The sequence below is a fragment of the Haliaeetus leucocephalus genome, unplaced genomic scaffold (genome assembly GCF_000737465.1).
Source record: "Haliaeetus leucocephalus isolate CR32 unplaced genomic scaffold, Haliaeetus_leucocephalus-4.0 Scaffold240, whole genome shotgun sequence".
Classification (NCBI taxonomy): Eukaryota; Metazoa; Chordata; class Aves; order Accipitriformes; family Accipitridae; genus Haliaeetus; species Haliaeetus leucocephalus.
The window spans coordinates 5,916,375-5,925,714 of NW_010972676.1; positions in this window are offsets into that span (position 1 = coordinate 5,916,375).

Genomic DNA, 9,340 nt, shown 5'->3' on the forward strand with positions numbered 1-9,340 from the left:
TGGCGTCTGGTCCGTACCGCCGCCCTGGGCCGACGGGAGGGGGGGGGTCCTCCTTTGCCTCCCTGGCACTCAGTGCCATGTCAAGTGCACACTTGTCACTTTTGTGACAACTCACAATCAGCAGCTAGAAGAGAAATGGTCTGATGGCACTGTCCTGCTCTGCAGCTTGCACAAATCAACAGTAGCATGAAACATTCTTTTTGGTTTAAAAAAAAGCACTTAGCTTCAGTGTGTCCAAATGTCTAAACTGGGGAAGAATACAAACACCTGAACAGTTCTATTCTATTGAAAACTATTAGAAACTGAAGTTTCAGTCACTGAATGCTATGTTCTCAGCACACTGCACAACCTCATTTATCTATCGTCACATAGCCAAAAGATTTTGTGAGAGACCATGTTGTCACAGTGAATAGCAAAAAAACCTATGTTAAACTACTGAGAAGGGCCTTGGGAAGGAGCAGAATTACAGCATCAGGAGTCCAGAGTAAACATAAAGTCTGCCCTCCCATTCAGAGCTTACTTACCAAAAACATAGTTCTCAGAACAGGTTAAGTAAAGAAAAATGTTTTACATTATTATTATTATTATTATTATTATTATTGTTCACTTATTTCATTATCACACTCTTTAAATAAGAAAAGAGAACTTCTAAGAAGAAAGAATGTCTTTTTCAGGAAATCTAAGCTCAAGGATTGTTGTCAAACATACTCTTCGGATGTTGTTTTGTTGCTGTAAGACAAGTTTTCAGTTTATATCATATCACTCTTTTTCATAATTTGCACAAAACCAAGTCTTTCTTTGTTAGGGATCATCTTCTCCAGCTGCTTTTTATTGCACCTGAGGTTATGATCTTCTGTTCACATATTATGCTCAGGAGACTGTATAGAGGAGAGGGTAAAGTTTTCATGCAGCAAGAGAGTTCCACTCTCTTCTCACAGAAAATACCTATTTTTTTTCCAAGAGCTATAAACTAGAACTAGATTAAAAAGTAGGATTAAGACATTTATCACAGACATGAACAATGGTGGTTAAAGCCACTGGAGACAAAGCCATGAAGAAATAGTAACAGAAAAAAATATAATGTACTGACAAAATCACCATACTGAAATGTAGTGAGGCAGGGGCCAGAAGGAAAGAGAGAATTTGCCTTTGAACACAGTTTTAAAGTGTTGTTTCCACTTGTGCCACTGGTTTCCTGGGTAGTTGTGTGCAAGTTCTTTCACCCCTCTCCATTTCTCTACTCCTTGGTTTGTGCACAGGGGAGACAATACTAAATGCCCTTGCGAATTGCATTTAGATCTATGAAGAACAAAGTATGATTAATAGATAACTAGCAATATCACATTTAAGCACATCCTTCTAATTCCAGCTCTTCTCATATCATCAGTCTCTACAAAAAGTCACCTCAAACAGCTTTTTTGCAAAAAAAGCAATAGTTTCAAGTGATTACATTTATAATTTTAATAATGTAAGAGTTTTACAGTAAGATACCATGCAACCAAGAATTCATTACTTTTCCTTTCAGATTTTAATAGAAGTACACTATGAATTATTTAAATTAAATGAAACTTGTCAAGATAAATTAACTTAGTACATGTTGTGATGCAGTATATTCTGGCTTTAATTGTGTTTGCTGCTTACAGAGTATAGCGATTCGCAAAGTCCAGTAATACATTTTCCCAGCCATAGAAACAAGAACCATGGGAGTGTTGTATCATTTTCATTACTCAGAGACTTTTTACTTATTTTTTGATAAAAAGTTGAAGTTATGTTATTACACTAAAAAACCCAACCAAACAAGTAGTGAAAATACTGAAAGGTTCAGGGGATTTCTCATATACCTCCTCTAATTCAATTCTAGTCAGCAGTACCTAGGAATAATCCCAGGATAATAAGTTTTCCAAACTTGTGCAAAAATGGTGAAGTTTAATTTGGTACTATTTAATTCTCATTATAAAGTAAAAACAGGGTCCCAGGAAAGTCAGTAAAAATTTTGCCTCTGACATGAGTGAAATAGAAGACTCAATCCACTGCCTAAACATAGCTGTTTGTGCCATGTGAGATGCCCTGGGGAGCTCCACCTGGCTCCAGCTGACAGTCTAGCAGTGCCTGAGTTTCCTGTAGGTCCTGTTACTGTACCTGCCAGCTTTATGGGGAATCCTTGGATGACTGGGACACCTCAAATAACACTAAGCACTACTTTTAGATCACTGAACTGAGCCCAAGATGTCTCCCATTGGACATCCCAGAAGGACGGTGCCTTACACAGATAATGTTGTACATGTCTGCTGACAGCCCCAGCCTAACAGATCTGATGGCATTCCTAACAGAAAAAATGCATTAAGATATTGATATATAACTTATATAACTTTATATACAAATATTTTTAACGAAGATGCACATTTAAAAGGAATTATCCTTTCCATTCAGCTATGCTGTCAAGTCTTACAAAGACTATGTACTAAAGGTCACATCCCATACTGTACAGGTAAAAATTGTACAAATCTCTCTTCCAAAGCATCTTGCAGGGTAAATTTCTTGAAGGATCAGGCTGCAGAAAGCAGGATTCTCTATTGGAAGATCTGTACCTTCCTGAGAATAACATTTGCTTCCAAAGAAAGTACAGAGCAGAAATTCTTATAAAGTCTTATGTCATTGTTAGCTTGTGAAAGAGATGTGGTTGTTCACTTTTACCAGAGTGAGATACTTTTCCAGATTTCTCACATTTTAATGGAAGCTGTGAGTTCTCTGCATGTTTAGAAACCAGACCGAATCTATTTTTTTCGTTTGTGCTAGAAATGGTGGCTGTATTGAGTTTTCTGGGGAAATTCATCAAGAAAATAATCTCGCTATCAGGGAGGAAGCTCAGTTTAGAAAGAATGATGCAACAGTCTTCCAGAGTCAATTAATGCTCACTATCCAGGACGATGACATTTGAAACTGCAAAAGTGTTAAAAAAGCTGGAATCATATAAAAATAAAGCAAGCTCAAGTTTGTTTGAATGAAATCAAAATCAGATTTTTTCCAAGAAGAGTAATACTTATAGCACATATAATCTTAATTTAAAAATTAAATTTAAAAACTACTTTTTGTAACAAGGCTATAAAGAGAATAGTCATACAGTACTTTCTGAATAGTTCATAATGCATTAACTTGTGTTTACGTAGATGTCATTCAGTTCAGGAAGACTGATTTAGATCTCAGTACAAATCGAAACTTCACCACTTTGGCAGAAAAACACAGCATTTAAGTTTCTGAAAGCAGGACACAAGTCTTCTTGAGATTAGGTGTATTTTAAGATACTGAACCAGGTTCTCTGTTCACTACAGTTGTCTTTATGCTGCACCATCTTTCCTCCTCTTATCCGCAAACTGAAGAGGCCATGCCATCATTATTGGACATAAGAGAATGCACCATCTTGTCCCTATATTTCTCACCAAATTCAACCGCAGACATCCTCACCCAAAGCAAATGTCATGTGCACACACAGTGTGCCTAAATGTCAGAGCTGAGTTACATGGTGGGTCAAACCTATGGGGAGCAACCTGACAGTTATTCTAGGTTGCCCTCTGCAATGTAGGCACTCCCACAGAGAGTTATTGACACTATTGTAGAGCTGTTTACTCCTATTCTCAACTTCCGATTTTCTTTCTCTTTCCAATTTCATGTTTTCCTTGAAAGATTTCTCCTGCTTTCTCCCCCCTCACAGCACTTGCTGATGGCTGATAGAAAAGTGACTGGCCTGATACAAACAGAGAAAACTTGCCATGCATCTCAAGACACGAGATAGACCCTAAAATTATACACACTAATCTCCAGCTTTAAAAGAGAGGTCCAGGGATTTTCATCAATAATGAATATCTGTACAGCAAGAAAGGAGGGAGGGATATCACCACACACAAATGGGGTATTTTATGCTGAATTAAAAGATGGTCATAAAAGTTCGTAAGTCTAGCTGCCAGGAAAGGGAAGGAGTTAAAAACAAAAGTGTGATTCAGAACAAAGCAACCTTCTCCAGTATATTGAGAATATATGGGATGAGCTCTGAAGTGATTATATTTCCTCACATACATGTGAGGAAAAGGTATGTTGTGAAGGGCTGAACTGACCTCATTCTTCTCTGAAAAAAAATTTAACTTGCATTATAATAACAATAACAACTTTTAAAATTTATATAATGGGTTTTCTTATGGAGAATCCCCAAGTTCTGCTCCTGACCTGGGAAGCAGTAGCCTCAGTACATGTTGGTTTATGAGAGGAAATAGAGAAGACAATACCATATCCAATTGGTACTTCAGGGAGATTTGAAGGAGAATAAATGCCTATTTGGAATTAGGCCAGGACACTGGAGCTACTATGCCCTATGCTACAAAAAGAGCCATTGGACTGTTAATAACCATAAGCAATCAGGCCCTTGGTTGTACATCTCATCAGCAAGGCTACACTACATATTCATTTAACTCACATTTGCTTTTAAGTTCTCTCATTGCTGGTGGGTTTAATTCTTTGTCTTATCAATAAAGTGCATTCCTTTACTTTTTATTAATTGGAAATCTGTAGCTGACTCATCTAGCACTGCAGTGACCAAATCATAAAAGAAGAAATCCCGCACCAACAGAAAAAACAGATTGAGCAGCTCAATGTGTTCTTAAGATTTCTAATGTCTATGTACCATTCCTCATGCCACAGGCTTGAGGGTTTTTTTCACATAAGATCACTCTGAAATCATGAGATTCTTTAAAAAATATTTTTTTTAAATGGTGGTAGACAGTAAAACTTGCTGATGAAGAAAAGAAAATGCATAGACACTAAAAAAAAAAAAAGTTATTTACTTCAGTGACTTCATAAGCTGTGACAAACTTTTCCAGTTTTTGAGGTGTTGCTAATCTTCTGTCTCTATTATTAAATCACTAATAGAAATGGTATTAAACTAACAGTAACCCCTGAGGGGGTGGGGGAAAACCACCATTTAATTAAGTGCTTCAGGATAGAATGTCCTTCTAATCTAGCAAGTTAAAAACAAAGTGTAAATATTTTTAACAGAAAGTATAAGTTAGGAAGTAGCCTGGAGAAAGAAGCCCAGTTGTGTGTGCCTTAAGCATCAAAATTTTTTATTTGTTCTATATTCCATATTTTACAGAACAGAGCTGCATTGTAAATGCAGATCTTCAGAAGTGCCTGAAGATTAATTCTGTGGAGCTCAGAAACCTTCCTGTTTTGACCTTTCTTCAGAAACACATACATTACATTGTCCAACTCCTACAAAGCAATATTTTCCAAGAGGACACCAATAAGCTGTCTTGCCACGTATGCTTCAACAATTCTGGGAAAGAAACCTGCATTTTCCAGTATTCGGCTTGAATCACAACCTTCAGAGATCATTCTACAAACCATCTGAAAAGCTGCATCTTTCAAGACATCTCTAGTTAGGTACTCTAAAATTTCCTGTGCTTTTTTGCAAAGAGCATGCACATAGTTATTGCAGTGTAGCTGACAGACAGAAACACATGAAGCCACACAATTTGATCAACGCACCAGCAAATCATAAGCTTGTTTTAAAAGTCTTGGCATCAACCAAGTAAGACCTAGGCTCCTTAATCACATAACATTAAACACACAAAAAATCAGTCAAATGAACACTCACTTTGAAATAAGCTTCCTCAGTGTCCTGGTTTCAGTTGGGATAGAGTTAACTGTCTTCCTAGTAGCTGATACGGTGCTATGGTCTGGATTTAGTATGAGAAGAATGTTCATAACACACTGATGTTTTCAGTTGTTGCTCAGTAGTGTGTAGTCTAAAGTCAAGGATTTTTCAGCTTCTCATGCCCAGCCAGCGAGAAAGCTGGAGGGGCACAAGAAGTTGGCACAGGACACAGCCAGGGCACCTGACCCAAACTGGCCAAAGGGGTATTCCATACCATGGGACATCCCATCTAGTATAGGAATGGGGAAGTGGGGGTGGGGAATCGCCGCTCAGGGACTAGCTGGGTGTCGGTCGGCGGGTGGTGAGCAATTGCACTGCGCATCATTTGTACATTCCAATCCTTTTATTATTGCTCTTGTCATTTTATTAGTGTTATCATTATCATTATTAGTTTCTTTTTTTTCTGTTCTATTAAACCGTTCTTATCTCAACCCACGAGCTTTACTTCTTTTTCCCGATTTTCTCCCCCATCCCACTGGGTGGGGGGGAGTGAGTGAGCGGCTGCGTGGTGCTTAGTTGCTGGCTGGGGTTAAACCATGACACTCAGTTAAGAAAAAGAATGATGTTTACAGTCCTGCACATTCCTTAACTGGTGCATGTCTGTTCATCCCACTTGGATGATACAGTGAGTTTCCAGACCGTGCTATACTTTTCAAAGTTTTGGTCTGTCACCTTCCTCATTAGCTCTATAGTAGGAATGAAGCATGCAGTAACCAGTAAGACTAGATTGCTGAACAGTGCTATTTTAAAAGCTATATCTATAAAGCTAATATCAGAAGGTAGAATTCGGTTTTCTCAATTAAAAAAAAAATAATCAAGGTGTATCAAATTTCTAATTATATATTTATTTACACGCAGTTGAGTAATATTAGCAGCCACACATCCATACTGCCCATAACGCTTGTAATCAAATCAGTAGGGTTATAATAAGGTTAGAGTGATATTACTATGCTGTTTTTAGAGCTGAAGAACCCATCAGTTAGACCCTTCTGCAGGAGACACGGATTGAATTCACACAACCACCGTTTCCCGTGCTGTTATGGGGTTTGTCTATATGTGAGTCTCCAAGAAACCCATAATCCTGTAAAGCAAGGTGTATGAGCAGCAGCAGGACAGATCAAGGACAACTGTCTCTTTTCTACTCATATGAAAATTAAGTGGGAAAGTCCATTTCAGGCAACACATTACATCAGTTCAGCAAATGACACAATTAAAAGGAGTCTCAAAAGGAAAGTCGAAGCTCAGTAAAAACACCCTGTCAGTGTAGCATCACTGAAAGTACAAAGCCTTGGGGAAAATAACAGTAGGTGGATATTCTTATACATTTCTTTTCACATAGTTACCTTCCTCTTAGTATAAATTGTACTATGTTGAACACATCAAGATTTTGCATGATCTTGAAAGTTAAACAATCCTAGGTGGATGCAGTACAGGATACAAACCACCTGGAAGTGGTAGGTATTGCAAGTACAAACCAAGCTGCCACAGTTGAGCACTAGACTACTGAAACTGAATACACTGAAAGAGTCCCTTTGGTCTTACCTATACTAATTAACAGGAGAATAAGAGGAGATACTTTCTGCTTATGGTCTCTAGATTCAGAAGAAGCTATCTAAACTAATACATCACACTCTGAAGCTTTTATTTACATCAGCATGATTTCCAGGACCATCTACAGAGGACAGTTATCTGCGCAAGAATCTGATGCATTAAAGAAACCAAGCTCACACTGCAGGACATTCCTTATTTAAACAAACATGCACTCTCTAGATTTCTATAGACACAGGTACTTCTAGCACATCCCAAGCAAAAGAAAAGTAGCGGGTATCCAAAGCAGCTTCACAACTGATATATAATGTACTGTAACAAAAACTTTCTGATTGCATCTATGTAAGTGGGCAAGCATTGCAAATTATCTGAAGCAACAACTTCACTCTTGTTATCAACATTCTAAGCTATTTATACTTACGCTGATTGTTATCCTGTACTCTTTGCCAAGAAGCATTTTGAGAGCCCTTTAGCCACCATTCCTCAGCTCTTCAAGAGCTAGGTCAGATGATGAATATATATAAACAGCCCTTTTGTGCTTGAACTTGAAAGAGAAATCAGTCATCTGTGTATGATCTGTGTTACAGCAAAATGCAATTTTTCCCTCTGACAATGTGTTTATGGTTGTTAGGTTATCTTGACTGCCAAAAGAAATTTGTTTTCTGCATGGGCTTCTATAGCTTAAAATGTCACCTGTTTTACCCATTCCCCTCCTTCTTTCTTCCTTTTTCGACTGATTCATAAATTAAGTTGACCCTCTGCTAGGTTGAAAAAAAAAAAAAAAAAGACTCCTGAAAATTAAACGTCTGGCACAATCCTATGTTAAGAGTCCATTTATCTTGTCTTTTCTATAAAGATAGTTTGCAGATTCTAGCAAAGATCCCATTTCCAGTAATAAAAGCCCCCATGGATTTCTGGTACCTAAAACCTCCTCTTCCTGCATCCTGACCACATTACTGTGATTAAACTGCCTATTACAGAAAATATTGTTATTATTTGTGTTTATTATTGTAAGAGGAAAAGAGCACAAAAACATTTGTATATTAAATGCTGGATAATATTGTCACTGACATGTCTAAAGTGACTCTGCAAGCTGTAGTTTAAGTTCAAAGGCATTTATCCGCTCTACACGTTGCTTTGTTGCCCTGATCTTAGAGGGGTACTGGTATACTATATGCACTACAGGCTTTGACTGCCCAGCAAAGTAATGGAATAAGGCAAACTATACAGAGCACAGAAATGAGTCAGATTCTATAATCATCCATAAGTAGGTGCTGTCTGATACAATCCTCACTCTGTGCAAACTACCTGAAACTCAGCATTGTTTGTTACACATAAGTGTAAAGTCTATAACCTTACCTTGCTTAATCTATGCCTCACAGTGAATAAATTCTTACTTACATTCTCCACATCCAGTTCTTAACCAGTACTATTGTACGTGTGCACTTCTCCCTGCCTCTGGCAGGATGAGGCTTTCCCAGTGATCTCAAGCTTTTGCATTTCAAACATGAAGACTGCTGACTTTCCTGTGGCTTCAACTCACTCTACTAAAATAATTATACCAAACTGCCTCATCTTTACAGTGTTGGAGCATAAAGTGTGTGTGAAAAATTGCAAGTTTAGGACCATTTCTGAGCACTGAGCAGTTTTGCAGATAGGTCTAGCAGGCTGTTCAAAGTCCTTGTGACATTTCCCCTTCTTTTAACCACACCTCTACTCACTAAACAATATAATCTTCCTTTTACCATGGGGTATGCTAATATAAAGCCAACTTTGTCAGTATGCTGGTGACACCACAACTGAAGTATATATCAGTTCAATCATTCATAAATCAATGTGTATATTCTTCCTAAGCTCTAATGTCATTTCATCAATGCACTCTTTATTTTGCAGTTATTGATACTAAATTCCAACATGATTACAAAATCACATTTTTCACTTCATTACATTTTGAATATTGAAGGGGTTTTCCCTTTATTAAATTACACTATATTAGAAGAGCCTGAAAATCCTCTGGTGCATGACCAAGGACATAGTTCCATCTGTTTTGTTTTTCTCATTCATGACATAGATGATTTTGTTTTAACC